Source organism: Saimiri boliviensis, chromosome 15 (assembly GCF_048565385.1).
Source record: "Saimiri boliviensis isolate mSaiBol1 chromosome 15, mSaiBol1.pri, whole genome shotgun sequence".
In the NCBI taxonomy this organism is placed as follows: domain Eukaryota; kingdom Metazoa; phylum Chordata; class Mammalia; order Primates; family Cebidae; genus Saimiri; species Saimiri boliviensis.
Window position 1 is genome coordinate 56,112,469 of NC_133463.1, and position 19,554 is coordinate 56,132,022.

Here is a 19,554-nt window from a genome sequence, read left to right on the forward strand (position 1 = left end):
CATAAGCCCTAATTTCATTTTTTTCTTAATCTAATGAAATTAAAAGATTAAACTTGATGATACTGAAGTTGTTTGTTTTGAGTTAGCAACCCAGGCTGGTTGCTAACTCCTGGGCTCAAGCAATTCTCCTGCCTCCATCACCTGAGTAGCTAGGATTACAGATGCACACCACCACGTCCAGCTGTGATTTTTTTTTTAGCATGTTCTAGGAAAATTAACACCATCATAAGCAGAGTGTATGACCTAAACAGTAGATTCTTCCACATATATCTTTCTTATTAGCCAAAAGTAGCTTTGGTTCTCGTGAAATAATCGGTACTTCCCCAAACATGGATGTAAAAGTTTCTTCAATCATAACAGGTAAGTCATGGAACTGGCAAAACAAGAGGAAAAAAATGTTTTTAATTTCACTTATAAATGTTTCTGAATTTTTTATTTCTCCTTAAATAAAAATTTTGACATTTTATTTTTATCTTAAACCATGAGGTAGGAAGCCAAATAGTGATTGACTCCAATTTCTTGGGATTTTTCTGTATTTTACCAGTTGAGAATCACATTTTTAAAGGTCATCTGTTCTTCTAGTACTTTCTCACACTGTATGACCACGTTTCCATCCGTTTGGGTAGACCTGCACACCACCGGATGCTTCAAAGATACGTATCCTAAAAGCTATTCTCGCAGAGCCATTTTTACGAATGTCTGATGGAGATATAGGCCCCACTTTCTACATAGCAGCTAAACATTTTCTCCATGCTCTGGCCTACAAGGAGTTACTGCCAAAAACCCACAGTGTTAGAAACAGAAACAACCTGACAATCAGGATAATTACTAATCTCACAGAAATAGATAATCTGAGGAAGGTCTCTGGATGCCGAAAAGATAAAGGATAACTGCAAATGGCAAAGCTTAGAGAAGGTGAAGAGGAAAATTAAAAAGATGATAAATATCAGGGGCCTTGACAGGAACAGTTCTCCGAGAAAACCCTTCTCATTCTTTTCCAAAAGAGACAAATATTAGTGCTCCTCTAATCTGCACCAAAACCTGGAAAATTTGTGATGTTTACATAGAGGGCACATGAGAGAGTTTGACAGGTAAAGAGTTTGTTATAATGTGATCTGATCAGAGCTTCCCACACTGCACATACCGCAGTAATATTCAGTGGATAGCTGTTGAGTGGTCACAATAAGCTGAGCAGGAGCTGCAAGTGTGGTAGAAAAGTTGCTTAGCTTTTAGGCCAGGTGAGGTGGCTCATGCCTGTAGTCCCAGAATTTTTGAGAAGATAGGATTACCTGAGGTCAGGAGTTTCAGACGAGCCTGGCCAACATGGCGAAATCCCGTTTCTACTAAAAATACAAAAATTTCGCCAGGCCCAGTGGCGGTGGCAAGTGCTTGTAATTCCAACTACTTGGGGGCCTAAGGCTGGAGAATCTTGAGGCCTATGTTGCAGGGAACGGAGATGGTGCCACTGCCCGCCAACCTGGGAGACAGAGCAAGACTCTATCTGAAAGAAAAAAAAACGTCGATTTTGTATCCTGAGACTTTGCTGAAGTTGTTTATCAGTTTCAGGAGATTTTGGGCTGAGATGATGGGGTCTTCCAGATATACAATCAGGTCATCTGCAAATAGAGACAATTTGATTTCCTCCTTTCCAATTTGGATACCCTTTATTTCTTTTTCTTGCCTGATTGCTCTGGCTAGAACTTCCAGTACTATATTGAATAGGAGTGGTGAGAGAGGGCATCCTTGTCTAGTGCCAGATTTCAAAGGGAATGCTTCCAGTTTTTGCCCATTCAGTATGATATTGGCTGTTGGTTTGTCGTAAATAGCTTTTATTGTTTTGAGATACGTTCCATCAATACCTAGTTTATTGAGGGTTTTTAGCATAAAGGGTTGTTGAATTTTGTCAAAAGCCTTCTCTGCATCAATTGAGATAATCATGTGATTTTTGTCTTTGGTTCTGTTTATATGGTGAATTACGTTTATGGACTTGCGTATGTTGAACCAGCCTTGCATCCTCGGGATGAATCCTACTTGATCATGGTGGATGAGCTTTTTGATATGCTGTTGCAACTGGTTTGCCAGTATTTTATTGAAGATTTTTGCATCTATGCATTGCAGCACTGTTTACAATAGCAAAGACCTGGAACCAACCCAAATGTCCAATGATGATAGACTGGATAGGGAAAATGTGGTACATATACACCATGGAATATTACATAGCCATCAAAAACGATGAGTTCACGTCCTTTGTAGGGACATGGATGAACCTGGAAACCATCATTCTCAGCAAACTGACACAAGAGCAGAAAATCAAACACCGTATATTCTCACTCATAGGCAGGTGTTGAACAATGAGAACACATGGTCACAGGGAGGGGAGCACTACACACTGGGGTCCATTGGGGGGAAATGGGGGAGGGACGGGGGGTGGGGAGGTGGGAAGAGATAGCATGGGGAGAAATGACAGATACAGGTGAGGGGACGGAAGGCAGCAAACCACATTGCCACGTGTGTATCTATGCAACAATCTTGCATGTTCATCACATGTACCCCAAAACCTAAAATGCAATAAGAAAAAAGAGATATAAAAAAGAAAAGAAAAAAACAAAAAAACCTTGCTTAGCCATTTAAAATGGCTTAGCTTTTAAAATGGCCAATTTCAAGTACCAAATGGGGGATATGAAATAGACATTTGGATTTACAGTGGTGAACAGGAAGGCCTGAGCCAGAGATACGTGTCCCAGAATTGTCTACTCGGAGCATCTGAAGAAATGCCCAACACTGATCTCTTATTAACTGCACCAAAAGACTAGGAGTCTGATCATAAGATATGTGGCTGATTAAAAAGAAACAAAAATCTCGGTAGGTTTGAGAGGGATTGAGTGTGTAGTCATTAGGTCACAGAGGCACACAAATGCACCACTTCCAGTGGTTGTTAAGTACTCTAGATACTGCAGAGGATACGTGCAAGTGGTGATAGAATTCCAAATGCAACAAAGATAAACTTTTTAGAAATTTTGCCTAGGAATCCTGTAGAGAACACTGTCTCCACAAACATAATGTTCCAAGTCCCTCAAAATATGAGATTGGATTAAGAAGGAAGTAGAAGCATACACTAATTTTTACAGCTTCTTTAATTGCTTCTAAAATTGGAATTGACCCATTTAATTAAATTTTTAATTATAATTGTTAGTGTTATTACCCATATAATGGCCTGAATCCCAGAGTCTGCAGCTCTATGGAGCCAGGAAACATGTCTCTACTACCCACCCACCATTTTACACCTACAGTTAGTCCAGCACATGATGCAGAGAAGACACACATAAAGACTTGTTTCAATGAATGAATGAGAGGCTTGGTTTCTTATCCAATTTGGAGATAAGTTTATGGTAATCTGTTGAACTGATGCACTGCATAAACTCATACCAAGCCTGGGTATTCGAAAGCCTCAGGATTTTCTTGTTCTAAGTTTGAATTCAGACCAATTCTTCTGAATATATATTCAAAGAATAAAAATGTTAATGAGTCAGTATTTTAGAGTTTTCCACGTTTAAAACAAAATCTCATGTTAGATGACTTCTGATCTTAGAAGTATTTTTAATGATGAAACACAAAATGTAAAAAAAAAAAACAACCAGCATAATTAATGATTCATTATTACCACACCTACATTGAACATTCTACTTATTCGTGGTTTGAGTTCATCATTGCTCTTGCCATAGCAATGTCTTGCTTTCATGTAGAAAATATTAACCCACACTTAGAAATGAAATACATACATACATAAGAATCAGATCAAATACGCTTTTTCACTTCTCAATAAAAGTCATTTTGACAGCAAATTTTGAAATAGTTTCAAACTCCAGTCTACCAGGGCAAACTATTATGCAGACTCTCCAGAGAATCTTTGTTTTGGGGATTTACTCCATCTAGTGGGGGGGGGGACTAATTTTTAAACAATCAGTAATTATTTTCTGCCGAATGTTTTGCTTTTGAATACAATGGTCCTTTTAGGTAAAGACTTCCTTTGCTTTTCTGACCAAATTTGGTTTAGGTATGATATGACACCTAAGGGAGTTTTTAAAATGTATTTTTGGCTATTTCAGAACATTTTTAATGCTCAGTATATATAAACAGTTTGAAATATTTAGCAAAATAGCTTTCTGCATTGGCTTTCTTTACCTAATTGATTCAATTGCCATTGCTATATTTCTTTATTCTTAGAATTTACTTCAGTCACTATCTATGGTTGATCAAATTTGCCTGCAAAATTTTTATCATTCTCTCCATTGAGAGGTGAACTTGACTCTGGCTGACCCAGGAAGTGCCTAACAATAGATTGTGATGTAAATGACACTGTGCTGCTTCTAAGCCTATTTGCTAAGATGATGAGTCTGCTTCTTCTTGCTTAGAATGCTTGCTTCTGGAACACTTTATCTCAGTATTCAGCGACTATACTATGTAAGTACTCTAGAGCTCAGGTGAGCATATATATATCTAAGCCAGCATTAACTTTCAACTACATGAATAAGAAATTTTGGTCATTGCATTCCAATGGATTCCTAAGATGATAGCATTCCCAGCTGATCTCATGTGGAGCAGAAGAACCACCTAGGTGAGACTAGGCAACCCACAAACACATGAAAAATAACAAAATGATTATTGTTTTAAGTCATTAAGTCTTGAGGTTGTTTTAGGCAGTAGTAGATAAGTAAAATACTATCTCCAATAAGAGGGCTGGATCTTATCTTGTTTCTGTTTCTGGTTCTAGCTTTGCTAATTTCTCCTTCACAGTTCCTCTAGACTCATATACTGGTTCTGATAAGTCCAACCCATCTGAGAGCTCCATGAAAAGGTGTATCTGTAATTTTTGACATTTTTGTTTAAGATCTCAGATTGCTAAGTAAACAGTTTTAAATCAAATACACTTAATAAATAGCAAAAGCTATTCTTCCTGCGTTTTTGAAGATGTCAAAAATAAAACAGTTAATTACTTAATGACTCCAGCTGTGATTGTCAGAGTTGCCTTATGCATGATTATATCCATCCCCAACTATAAGGATCCCACTTTGAAATTTAGCTTTTTCCTCTAGTGAGATTTATTTTTTAATGGTTATTTTCCTGGTTGGTGTATCCTTTGTCCTGTGCAACATTTAACCATCACTTGCTTCTTTTCTGGCTCTTCTTTCTCCTTCTAATTACTCCCCCAAAGTCCTCTCTAAATGGAATCAGCATTGCTTGATTTCATTCCAACAATTTCAATGATCACTTTTGTATGTAACTAGCAAATGGGTTCAATAATAGTTGCTGAATAACTGATACTGCCTGCTCAGCTCATCTTCGGGACCCAGCTCAAGTGGTCCCTTTTACATGAAATCTGCCTTGTTCCTGCTGTTAAATATGACCTCCCTTTATTTGAATTCACATAGCTCTGTTTGTATTTTCTAGAAATTATCAAAATTTGCCTTGTGTAGGAGGAGCTTGTGAATACAACACCTTTCCTTACAAATTTCTCATCTTAAAGACAAGTCTTGCCGGGCGCAGTGGCTCAAGCCTGTAATCCCAGCACTTTGGGAGGCCGAGGCGGGTGGATCACGAGGTCAAAAGATCGGGACCATCCTGGTCAACATGGTGAAACCCCGTCTCTACTAAAAATACAAAAATTATCTGGGCATGGTGGCACATGCCTGTAATCCCAGCTACTCAGGAGGCTGAGGCAGGAGAATTGCCTGAACCCAGGAGGCGGAGGTTGCGGTGAGCCGAGATCGCGCCATTGCACTCCAGCCTGGGTAACAAGAGCGAAACTCCGCCAAAAAAAAAAAAAAAAAAAAGACAAGTCTTTGGGTCCTTGGAGACCTCATAATGAACACTCATTTCTTCTTTGTCTTATTATTTAGTCATAATTTTATTTTTATTTACATTGTGATTTCCATTAACCCATGGTTAGAAGAAAGTTTCACAGAAATCATAATTTAGGCACTATCTGCAAGTCATCTTTATTAAGAAACTAGAGTATAGGAACTTTTCCTACTCAGAAGTAACAGAATGCTGACCTTTACAGTATGTCATCCTGAAAGATTTTATCAGATGAGAAAGTAGACTGAGTCCCTGAAAGCTAATTCTGTGATTCAAGTCTTCTTTCTGAACTTATTTTTTGTCCACTTGAATTCTCCTTGTGTTAAGACATTTTTTCTTTAATTTAATACAGATGAGCCATTGCTTTCTCTGTCTAGTGTCCCTAATTGAAAATTGTGTCACTTTAAAACCTTAATAAAAGCTTTCAAGGTCACCACCAATCAGGCTTATCATCTTGATAAAAAAACAATTGCTTCATTGCGCCATTTTATCTTTTATTTATTTGGCAGGACCCCAATTCCTTAGTAAAGTTATCTCTGGAAATAGAATGATGGAAGCCAGAGGCTGAGAAGGGTAGCAGGGAAGGGGCATGAAGTGGGGATGGTTAAAGGTTACAAACATACAATGTGATAGCATGAATAAGATCTAGTATTTGGTAGCCCAATAGGTCACCATAGTTCCATAGTTAACAGCAATTTAACATATGTTTTTTTAAATAATTGAAAGAGTGGAATTGGAATATTTCTAGCACAAAGAAATAACAAATACTTGAGGTAATGCATACTATAATTACCTTGATTTGATCATCATTACAAATTGTATAACTGCATTAAAACATCACAGGTACTCCACAAATATATACAACTATTTTGTGACCATAATAATTAAAAACAACAAATTTTCAAAAATTAAAAAAAATGGTTACCTCTGGGAAATTAAAAAGAGAAGTGTTTTCTTAAATCTACACTAATTAGAATGAATATCCTTTTCAATCTTAATAGATATCCAACAATGGAGGATTTTAGAAAACAAAGACAATTGTCACTGATTTCCCCCTCTCTTTTTTTTCGTTAGATGTAAAATCGTGGAGTAAGATATTAAGAAAGGGAACTATGGCTGGGCGTGATGGCTTATGCCTGTAATCCTAACACTTTGGGAGGCCGAGGTGGGCGTATCACAAGGTCAAGGGATCAAAACCATTTTGACCAACATGGTGAAACCCTGTCTCTACTAAAAATAAAAATTAAAAAAAAAATAGTTGGGTATGATTGCACGTGTCTATAATCCCAGCTACTTGGGAGGCCGAGGCAGGAGAATCTCTTGAACCCAGGAGGCAAAGAATGCTGTGAGCTGAGATTGTGCCACTGCACTCCAGCCTGGCAACAGATTGAAAGTCCATCTCAAAATAAAAATAATAAAATAAATAAAAGGGAACTATGGCATGTATTATTTCATTACTCAAAGTACCAACCACTAAGCTTGGTAGAATAAACAAGTCAATAAATGTATCATACTCTATGTAAGAAGAGATGGCTAGAGGGCAAAAATGAGAAGATCCATTTTGGAGATGAAGAATATAAAAACTGTGAGATATTTAGGTAGACATATTAACTTAGCATGATAGGCCCAATTGGTAGTGACCTGGAAAACTTTCATGAAGAGTTTAAAATGGCATAAATTAGGGACACAAGATAGAGAAAACAAAGGCTTCTCTGTATTAATTAGAAAAAATGTCTTCACATCATGAGAATCCCAGTGGACAAGAAATGAATTCAGCAAGAAGACGTGGATCCCATGCTAATAATTAGCTTTCAGGATTTTAAGGCTTGATAATAGGAAACAGGCTACGTGTGCTAATACAAATATCATCAATGTAAAAATTATATTTTAAGTACTCAAAATGGGTGAATATATCCAGGGAAAACCTGTACTAGAAGAAAAGAAATGTTGGAGGAATGATTTCATTTGATACATACCTGAATACCGTAGTAGGGATGGAAAATAGAATTCTGTCTCAATACAGAATATGATTCACTCAAGACCAAAAAGGTAATGAATGCTATACATACAGAATAATTAGATGCATGCAAATATTTTCCCAGCTTACAGCAGAAATAGCCTATAGTTTATCTATGCAAATAAAACTGAGCATAGCTAGAGGGGAAGTAGTAAGGCAGTGTTTTTGTGATATTTGTGAAGGAATGAACAGTAGAATGTTAAATTTTGTGCCTGGAATCTAGAGGCCTGCATGATCAAGTCTGTTTGTAAAAGCTGTCTTTCAGGCCAGGCACGGTGGCTCACACCTGTAATCCCAGCACTTTGGGATGCCAAGGAGGATGGATCCCAAGTTCAGGAGTTTGAGTCCAGCCCGACTAACATGGAGAAACCCCGTCTCTATTAAAACTACAAAATTAGCCAGTGTGGTGGTGCGTGCCTGTAATCCCAGCTACTCAGAAGGCTGAGGAAGGAGAATTGCTTGACCCCAGGAGGCAGAGGTTGCAGTGAGCCAAGATAGCACCACTACACTCCAGCCTGGACCACAGAGTGAGACTCCATCTTGGGAAAAAAAATGTTCTTCCTTTTTTTTCACTTGTTTTCATTTGGATACTCTCCTTAAAAGTTCCCTCAACAACTGAATTGTAAGAGGCAGTCACTCCTCTACTAGGTTTCTTTCCTATCCAGCTGCTAACCATTATGTCAAGCTTCTAAGAAATACAACAAAATTAATATTTCATCCAAACACACTTAGTCATGTTCTTGTCACACTCTCTACCCTCAAACCCTGCTGGGATAAGCATGACTGTGTAATGAGAAGGACATTTTACCCATTTTCACTTTGCTATTATCGCACTGATTAATCTTAGGGTCCAGGAGCACAAGACTGTGTACACTCACATGTCACACACTACTATATTTTGTTTTCAAAAATTCTCAACTCCAGACTGTGAGAAACACTGCAGGACAAATGACCTGGTTTCTTCCCCAAATAAGTTTCAAGGAGGGGGAGAAGATGGATGGAGATAAAGGAAGAACTTACCAATGGAGAAAGATTAAAGAAACAGCAACCACTCACAAAATGCACAGATCTTTTCTGAATTTTTTATTCTACTTTTTGAAAACAAACCTCACTCATATTTATAAGATATATGAGATCACTGGAAATTAGAATACCAACTGGATAATTGATGAAACTAAAAAAATGTTAATTCTATTTGTGATAATGGCATTGTGGTCGTTTTTAAAAACATTAACCTTTAGAGATATTGACTAAAATATTTTCAGATCCAATTATATTGTCAGGCATTTGATTCAAAATAACATGGGACTGGTAGAAGTGACCAAACATTGATTGTTATTGAAGTTGAAAAATGGTACCTAAAAGTTACTTATATTCCTCCATCTCTTTGTGTTTGTGGTTTAATTTCTCTTTAATAAAAAATAGACTAGATAGATAAGAGGGAGAATCTCATAATGGACAATATATGAACCTGAAAACATACCACTGGGTGATGTCTTAGTAAGGGCTGTGGGAGTAGGACTTGGAAAATAATCATAGAGACTCTCTGATTTCTGAAAGTCTACTGTCATGCACGTCAATGATCCACCTCCATAATTTCTCTGGGGTATTGGAACCTACATTTCAGGCCGGGCACCGTGGCTCACGCCTGTAATCCCAGCACTTTGGGAGGCCGAGACGGGCAGATCACGAGGTCAAGAGATCGAGACCATCCTGGCCAACATGGTGAAACCCGTCTCTACTAAAAAAATACAAAAATTAGCTGGGCGTGGTGGCATGAGCCTGTAGCTCCAGCTACTCTGGAGCTGAGGCAGGAGAACTGCTTGAACCAGGAGGCGGAGTTTGCAGTGAGCGGAGATCGCGCCACTGCACTCCAGCCTGGCACCAGGCGACAGAGCAAGACTCTGTCTCAAAAAAAAAAAAAAAAAGAAAAAGAAAGAAAGAACCTATGCTTCAGACCTATTACACAATTCTTACAAAGATTCAGAAATGCACCATGACCTTTTCAGATTTGGCTGACACTCCAGTGCCCACTTTGTATGTCCACTCAAGAAAATTTCCTGACTACAGCCTCTGTTGACCCAGCAACTTAAGTAGAGTGGTAAGGCAAGGAATAATTTTTAGGTATATCTATGGCACCTTTCTATTAGCCACCCATGCCATCAGCCACGTGTAAAATGACCTGCCTTTCCTGTCTTTCGTAAAGTGTGTATTTGAGTTTTCACCTCTTCTCCACATTTAGTAAGATCTGCACATGAAAAGGAGGCCATAGGCCAAATTACATTTAAGCATCTCAATTGAAGTTGTCTCAGAAAAAGTAAAATTATTTTTTTCATTCATTATGACTGACTCTTTTATGAGAGACCTTAAGTTCAGATTCTGATATCTTAAAAATATTCCCAGTTTTATTAATCTAAATTTATTAACTTTATTTTTAATGGCTCTGACATGAGTCTTTTTCATAACTTCATAACTCATCTTCATTTAGACAATATAGTGTCCATTTCTAACTCTGTAGAACTGACTTTGGACATTTGTTACTGAACCTTACGTAACTCTCACACTCAAAGCAAATGTGTTTTCCTTTAACTTAGAGTTCCCCTTGTACAAACATCTTCACCTGAAAAAAAATGTAATTTTCTATTTATTCAGCTTTATTATTCTTCAGAACATGTTAGGAGTTCAGGCTGCAGGCTAACATGTTCAAGTTTAGGAAGTGTATTTTTTCAAATCTTACAACACAAATGGATTCTTGAAGAAGATGAATGTATAATACAACACGGTAGGGAAACTAGGCCAGGGATAGAAAGCTCAGAGGGATCTTATGTAGAAGACACCATTCTTTTTTTCTTCCTTGTCTAACATCTGAACCTCTTTTCTATGTTTGGGAAATTTTCTGAACCTGAGTTTTAGTAGGAATCAGAGTACATCTTTTACTAAAAAAAAAAAGCTCACAAAGGCCAGTTTTTTGTTTTCCAAGCCCCTGAGACACCTACTGTGCAGATGTGGATCTAGGCTCAGTTAACCAAATCATGGATCTGAAGTCTGGAGCTAATAACATAAAAAAGCAGTGACTCTGGGGAATTATTTCTGTTGCAAAAGCAGCAGCAGCAACATCAAGGGTCCAGAGGCAGGATTGGCAATGTTGCCATGGTGACAGGCAGAGCCCATGATAGCATGGGTGCAAGTTGCAGCATTCATGTCTGGTGGCAGCATTTCTAGTCGTCTCACTGGAGTGCTTCTCAGAACTAAATTTTGTTTGTTTGTTTTGCTTCTATTTTGTTTGTGCAATTACCTTTTGAACTTGCCCATTTTTCAGGTGCTTCCTTATCTTTGCCAAAATTCTTCAAGTTACCCAATATCTGTTCAATATAATATTTTTCAGTTTAATTAAGCCAAAGTCAGCTTCTGTTGCTGGTAGGAAAAAAGTCTGACTTTACAAAAAATGGTACCAGGAGTGGCTGTAGTATGCAACCTCCAGGAAATCTGAAGGTTAGGGAATATCTAAGGAATCGGAAACTGGTAGCCCATGGCCTACCAAGACAAAACAGCTAATGAAATTATCATCCAAGTTCCTTTGGAATGAATGAACTACCCACCAAAGGCAATGGTTTGGGGAATGTCACCAAGGCCAAATGAAGGGCATAAGGTATTAAATGGCTTCAGGGCAAGATGAGATGAGGGTTTTTAATAGCACTTGACAGCTGAAAGGGCAAATGAGACACTCAAACCTCAAATCCATGTCTACGGCATGGATCCATGTCCTGGCACATCACCTCCTCCTCCACCCATAGCTACGTGTTTACAAATGACTCTGCTCAGTATGCTAGTATCGGCTGGAAGTGGACCACTGCAGAGTCACATCCTCGGACTTAAAAGGCAGCAGATAAAGAAAGTCTAATCAGTAGGCAAAACCTTGGGCAGTAGATGCCACTGTCCTCTTTGCCTCAAAAGATGTAGCCAAAAATCAAGATCCATACCAATTTGTGAATATCTAATGGTTTGGCGTGATGGTCAGGAATTTGGGGGATGAGGGTAGGGAAAGAGAGAGGATTTGTGACAAAGTTTGGAAAAAAGTTATGAGCACATCCAGCCTATGAAGATGGGTGTTCATCACATGAATTTTCACCAAAGGCCTCCACTGTGGAAATTAGGAGAAAGACGAATCACTCTGAAGCCTTCCTCAGTTGCTCCAGTATTTGCTAGGCGGGCTCAGGCACAGAATGATTGGAGTAGTTAATCTGTTACCTACTGCAGTGTAACCACCCATTCCAAAACTTGGTGGCTTAAAGCTATGGACTAGGGAAAACCTGAGGGCATCACAACATGTGCACTTGTTGTGGTGTTTCAGGGTCCTTCCTCCTGGGGTCAGGCCTTTCATTCAATCAGTAGAGCCCAGGTCTAACACTAGCTCAGATCTACTCATGAGATTGTAACTTTTGTGGAGGGCAACTTCCCTCAATTGCCCAATCGCTCATTTGTGATTTCTTTTAATTACACAGTTTTAGTAGTACTTTTACTAAGTTACCATTTTACTAAGGACAGCATGTTCTGTCAACCATTTTCATAACTCTCTGAGAGTCAGACCACACCCACCTTGCCCCCTTTCCAAATTTGTTGTTCATTAAAATGTGTCTACCAGACTTTTCATCAAGTGCTGCTGATGGACTCTTTTGTCTCAAGGATCTTTGCATCTCGACTGCAATAGTGAGCCAGTTTTGTACTGGCAAGACTCACCATTAGCCCTAGCCTGCAGAGGGTGGCCACCTTGAACATTGTACTGATGCTGATGCCCCTTGCACCAGTACATTCTCCACTGCTTTGGTGAGTGGCATATCCTCTGGGCTTTTCTATGGAACATAATCACCTGAGGAACTTCTAGCCTTGAGTAATACATTCCTACTACATTCATCCTACCATGTCCACATTTCTGAGCCTTTAAAAAAAAAAAAAAAATATATATATATATATATATATATATATATATATATATATATAAAATTGCATTTTAGGTTTTGGGGTGCATGTGAAGAACATGCAAGATTGTTGCATAGGTACATACATGACCATGTGGTTTGCTGCCTTCCCCCACACATCACCTATATCTGGCATTTATTAACTCCCCATGTTATCCCTCCCCAACTCCCCACCCCCTGCTGTCACGCCCCAGTTCCCCGCAACAGACCCCAGTGTGTGATTCTCCCCTCCCTGTGTCCATGTGCTCTCACTGTTCAACACCCGCCTATGAGTGAGAACAAACCATCTCTGAGCCTTTTAATCTCTTTTTACACTGTATGTCATGGAAATTCTGGCATTTATTTCTCATGTGTCATCTATCACTTTCTGCTTATCCTCACCATCTCCCCAAGTCCTTCTCAGGGTGTTAAGTCACATATCCTAAGCAAGATTTAAATATACTCTCCTCTATCCAACCATTATGTCATGCCCAACCTGATCAAGCACCCCCCAGGTCCTAGACCATATGTACCTCCCAGCTCCTCCAGACACACAATAGCAGGATCTTTCCTTACTTGTCAGGCCCAGCATATTACTAGATGAGGTTATAACTCAGCCCTAGTTGTTGCCCTAGTAGATAGAAGGGAGTTGATCCTAGGGAAATGAGTGAACACATACTGTCTTGGGAGGGAGAGGCCTCTGCATCAGTTTCAAATAGAGGGAGGTACCTACTCTTTAATTAGGAAAAGTAACCCTCTTTGAAAGTTCAGAGGACTTAAGAGGATCTAGGGATTCAAGGCTTCTGCAGCACCAACCCCATCCTGTGGGTCAAGTTTCCAGTTTATTTTTTCCAGTTTATTTCAGAGCCCTGATCTTAACACAGCAGATTTGCCATGGTAGGATTTAGACATTTTGGGGGGTTTAACTATTCTTTGGTCCTAAGCCTGGTCCTCAGTTTCTCTGCCCTCCTACTGCAAGAGATGAGTCTCTTTTATACTATAAAAGAGATTTCAAGCATAGCTTTTGAATGAAGGCTGTAATTCATCTTTTTGTGGTATTTTTCCACAGCATCAATCAAGCTTAACAAGAGCCACCCAACTCTATCCTCCTTGCAGTTAATATCTTGCCCATATTGCTCAAATAGTGGATGTCATCTGTGCATTCCCTTCTACCTGTCTGCCATCCCTCTTCTCTGAAGTTTTTATAGTTTCTTATTTTGTGCCAGGGGCTCTCTATGCTGAACCTACCACGAGTGATGGGATCCTGACTGCCTGACAGGCAGCTGTGTGATCCGGCTTCAAATGCTATTCCTGTGTGTGCTTTTTTGGGCCACTACTGCCACCACCTCTCATGAACTGGGGTCCCTGAGATGCAGATTCTCAGACAGAAATTAGCCTGCAGGATGTTTAGGGAGTTCTCTCGGAATCACTACCTGCACGAAGAAAGCAGATTGGGCAGAGTTAAAAATGGAATAACAATGCAGCCTCAGCCAAAGCCTCACCCATCTCCATGGGAAGTTCCAAAGAAAGAACAGCCCTTCACAGCAGTCTCAGTTGGGGAGAAAAACTGTCTCCCCACCCAACTTGGTAAGGGTGCTGTCTTCAGCTGAGGCCAACTCCAAGGGGGGTTGACAGCTGATGCTGCCTGCCATTACTCCAAGAAACTAAGTAAGTAAGTTCTTCACTTCATGTTCTGTACAGTGCATCAAAGCATCCACCAGAAGGTAGATGCCATCCTGAAAATAGGAAGAGTAATATGGAGACAATTAACCCTCAGCACCTCCAGTACTGCCATGAATACTGGAAGAAAAATAATGAAAGACTAGAGAAACCACATATTGACTAGAATATATTAAAATAATTTTAGTCAGCTATATGTGAGTTTCCAGATGATGTTATTTATTCAGGCTGCTGACAAAATCTATTGTGCAAAGGTATTTTCATACAAGTACATAGAAGAAACAATTATGCTTGTCTTAGTGTAGCCATGGAAGACTTCTCATTCAGGACTTAGATAGACAAAGAGAAGAGGAGAGCATTTTAGGCAGTGACATAGCAGTTCCACACAAAGAAATATGTCACGTTTCATGCACTGCAAGGCATTCAGTATTGAAGTTTTCTTTGCATCAGAAATAAAGGTTTGGGAAGTTAAAACTACAAATGTATTTCTCTTGCACCATGATAAATAAGTCAGGAAGTATGAAGTACTGTAGCTACATCACTTGAGTTGCTTTTGAATAATGACTTCAGTAAATATAAATGTGATCTCAGTGAAGAAATTCTCATTAGACCTTGGATTTATTTGCTGGTATGTTTTCAACCATGACTTTAAATATATCATAACCACCTTTTCTTGTTTGTCCATTCCTTTAGCATGTTCAACATCTAACTCCAAAAAATCTCAGTTAAAAGAAAAAAACATGCTACATCATTTTTTGTGTGTTTGACCCTGATCATGGTTCAACTTAAGATATGTCTCTCATTGATCTATGCTGGTGTCCTCAGGCAATTACTTCTCTCAGTTCTGTATATTGTCTTTTGTCAACAGGGGGTCCAATGTAGAATTCTCCCTTATTAATCATTCTATTGCTAGCTAATGTGTCTGCTCAGATTCACAGGAGTGCTCAAGCTGGTCACAGTGGTGATGCAATGGCTTTTGGTATATAATTTCAGGCTCCCTGGGAGGTCATTGCATGACCTCACATGCCATCTGCTGAACCATCTGTGTCTTACTCTGGATCCTAAATAAAACCAGTAGTCCCTGCTAACTTATTATATGTGCCATTCATCTAGCAAGCATTTATTGAGTGCCTAGTATGTGAAGGGCAATCTAAAAGTGACGTGGGTAGAAAAGTTAAGAAGAGAAGAGCAATAGGAAAGCAACTAACTATGAAAAATTTCATAAGTGATACAAAGTGGTATGTGCAAATTATAAGGGAAGAATTTACACATTGGCAAGAATGTGCATAAGGAGCTTTTCAAATATCAAGAAAAGGCATATATATATATGTGTGTGTGTGTGTATATATATATATATAAACAATTCATGGTAGTGATACGTGTTTTAAATTGTATTTAGTCAGGTAATTATATTGGTAATAAAATGAATGAAGGTGGCACAGCTTTCAGCTATTGAAGCATTACCTATTACTCATCCTTGAATGGGCAGACACCCAGGGAGAAAAAGATAGATGGGCTTGGTAGGGGAGAGTAAGAATCTTAAGAGAAGCAATGCTTCTTCTTACATTTGCAGCCATTAACATTATTGTATGTTCTCACTACTCCTATGTGTTAGGCTATATTTATATTTAAATAGTTTCTGTCAGTATGTACAAATGGCAAGAATGCTCTTGATTCAGTCTTTACTATGCTGATTAATATTAATATAGTCAGTCCTATATTTATGGAACACTTCCTATGTGTCAGACAACATGCAGTATTTCAGAGCTAATCTCATTTAATGTTTCGCAGGACCTCTTTGATGTAGCTATTAGTATCCTCAGGTACATGAGTAAACTGAGGCACAGAGTTAATAATGAAGCAACTGGGGACCCAGTATGAAACAGATGATATATTCAAAAGTGACAATTTTCAAGGGTAGAAATTGGGAAAAAGGAAACTTATAAGGGGAAGTGTAACATGAAAAGGAAATACAATAATCTCAACCAGAATGTGCAACCACAGGGAGCTACTGCCATGTATCTAGTCCTGGCCCAAAGGAGAAAGAGCAGAGATGGATGTTGCTGGAGCCACAGGAAGGTCAGAGAATAAACACCATCCTAAAGAAGGCTGCAGAGGGATGCAGACACTGGCAGAACCAACAGAGAATAAGGAAGTCTACTGTAGTAGCAATACTCTCACCTCTCTTCTCCATCTCCTCCCATCCTCCAATCTCCAGCAGATGCCTCCACTAACCAGTGCTCCCCAGTGACACTAGCCAAGGGAGTCTAGCTGATGCACAATGAAAATTTAGTATAAAGAGTGGACAGAGGGTGAGGGAGGTCAGGGGAGCAAACAGAGAAAAGCCCGTCTAAGTAAATTCCCCAAATTCATATAGCTAGTAAACTCTATGAACTGTTTCCAGTGTGGTAAGTTATTTTTTCTGTAAATTATAGCAATAGCTATTTCAGAAATTATACACTCTATACAACCAAGATATAATTTTTAAAAATGATATCCCATGTAAAATCAAAATGTTTTGATTTATAAAAGAATTTTTATCAATCAGAGCTATTCAAAACTACCTTGATAAGGTATTGAGATCTTTTAATGAAGGCATTCAATCCAGTAGCCACTCAAACAATGTTTTTTGAATTACTGTATGAATAAATGAATGACCATTTGCTGTAACCCGAAAGTTTGTGTCCCCCCAAAATTCACATGTTGAAATTCTAAGCCTCAAAGTGCTGATGTTAAGAGATGGGGCCTTTAGAGGGGATTAGGTCATGAAGGCAGGGGCCTCATGAGTGGGGTTAGTGCCTTATAAAGGAACCTAGAGAGCTTCCTTACTTCTTATACCATGTGACGACAGAGAATATGTCTATAAACCAAAAAGTGGATCCTTAATAGACACTGAATTTTCCGTTGCCTTGATCACCATGGACTTCCCAGCCTCCAGAAGGATGAGAAATAAGTTTCTGTTGTTTATAAGCTATCCAGTTTGTGGTATTCTGCCATAATAGCCCAAATGGACTAAGACAACATTTATTTGGGTTCTTAATAGAAGACAGTTTCTATACATCTGAGATTGAAAAATAACTTGATGAGCTCTGAAGATTCTTTCTGACCACTAAGATTCTATGATTCCCGTGAATGTTCAATACGTTCCTCAGACTTCTCAGTTACCAATGAGGATGGCTTTAAGGAAGTAGTTGTATAGGATGCTTACACAGTCATATGACCAGAAATATTACATTCCCAAAGGGGGAAAGCAGGAACGATCACTCATTCTCTGTCAGAAATGTTTTCAGCTGCCGGCGACAGAAATGTCTGAGCAGAGCTGATTAAACGAATGGGCGATGAGCGTTTGTAAGGCAGTTGTCAGTGCTGATGTCTTTGCAGTTCCCCAGGGGCTTTTGCTCATGGCTGGCCGTTCATTAGCCGCTGCAGCTCCATCAGCAGCTTTCATGACTAAGTCGTTTAGAAGGAGGAAGCAGCAATGCCCGCATCTGGAAAGCAAAGGCTTTCCCAGGAACGTTAGCACAGGGCCCTGCTTCTGTTTCATGACAACCTAGAGGGCAGTGGCGGAGCAGCTGTGGAAAATGGAGGTGGGTCAGCGAACCGAAAGTGTCTGCCTCAGCTTCCCTAGAAATGTCAGTTGTAAAACGTAGTCCTCCAGCAGTAGATGTTTGCATCTGCTGATTAAGAAAGAAGGCGACCAGCAACCTCTCACAGGTTCGGGGTCAGGTTCAGGCCCTTGTGAGTGTGCTACGTTCCTTAACATTTCCTCCAAAGATGAGAGTCCAGGGAGTATTAGCTCCCAGCCATCTCTGTGATGGGTATGGCTCTGCCAGGTAAGTATGGGGAGTTCTGTGAACAAATTTCGAAAGTGAGTGTAGCACTTCAGATCAGCCTTACCTCCTTAGTAGTGGAAAATGGAATTAATCAACCTGGAAGCATCAAAATCATGCTATCTTTAATTTGGAGGGGAAAATTATAAATTTATTTACTTCCAACTGGATGGAATTTCTGACAAGTTTTATTCAGTGTCTGCTTTAACAGGTCTAATGGCAGGGAGCTTACTGTCTAACAAGGCTAAATTCTGTTGGAATAATCTTTAAAACACTTTTTATGTGGAACTGAACCTGGCAGCCTCTTAAATTCTAATTATCGACCCTAGGTATTTTTTCCAGAGTCAAGTTAGATGAATCCCTATGTCATGTGATGTCACACAAATATTTCAAGTTATTGTCCATGTTCTCACTTTGGTCACTTCATCTTGTTTTTAAAGCAGTTGTCATTTAGTAATATGTACCCTAAAATGCTATACTTTGACAGTGCTCTTCCTAAATTAAAAAAAAGACATATACTGGGATCCAGAAGGAAGAGTACTCTGCAGATATAAGAACACAGTCTGATTCTTTTTATTTTTATGTTACTATTTTTGAGACCCAAGATAATGTTAGTTACCTGAACTCTTGTTAAATTAGTATAATGTTAGTTGCAGAGCCCTTTGTCCTGACTCCAGATTCCTTCCTTAAAGATGACTCAATCCTTCAATTATTTCATGCATGCTGTGTTCAAAACACTTAGGGATTTTTTTTACCAACTCCTCAAACTTATCCACCTGTGTAATTGTCTATCCAGATGGTGCTCTATTTGAGAGTATTTACACCATCAAACATCTTGTCACAAGTCTTGCTGAAATCCATTATACTATATCAATACATCTTCCTATAAATATATATTTTTCAATGAATGAGGAAACAAAATTTGGAAATTTTTATGGAAACTATATAGAATCCATTAATTTACACAGATTCTGGAAAGTTTCTCAGGATACCTGATTAGAACCTTGAGATTAAATACTATAAAGATTATTAGATATTTAAACAAGAAAAACCTGGCATCCTTAGATGGAAAATTAAAATGAATTATCCTGAAAATATTACTTTTTTTCCCAAAAATATCAACATAGGCAAAGTAAAAATAATTTTAGCACATTAGAAAGTAACAGGTAGTCTGGGCACAGTGGCTCATACCTATAATCTCAGAACTTTAGGAGGC

The 19,554-nt window shown here is 38.9% G+C and overlaps 1 long non-coding RNA gene across 1 annotated transcript in view; it reads left to right on the forward strand.

Moving 5' to 3' along the window:
- LOC141581410 (uncharacterized) overlaps positions 1–19,554 on the forward strand; it is a 70,879-nt gene that overhangs the window by 33,366 nt on the left and 17,959 nt on the right. The window lies entirely within an intron of this gene.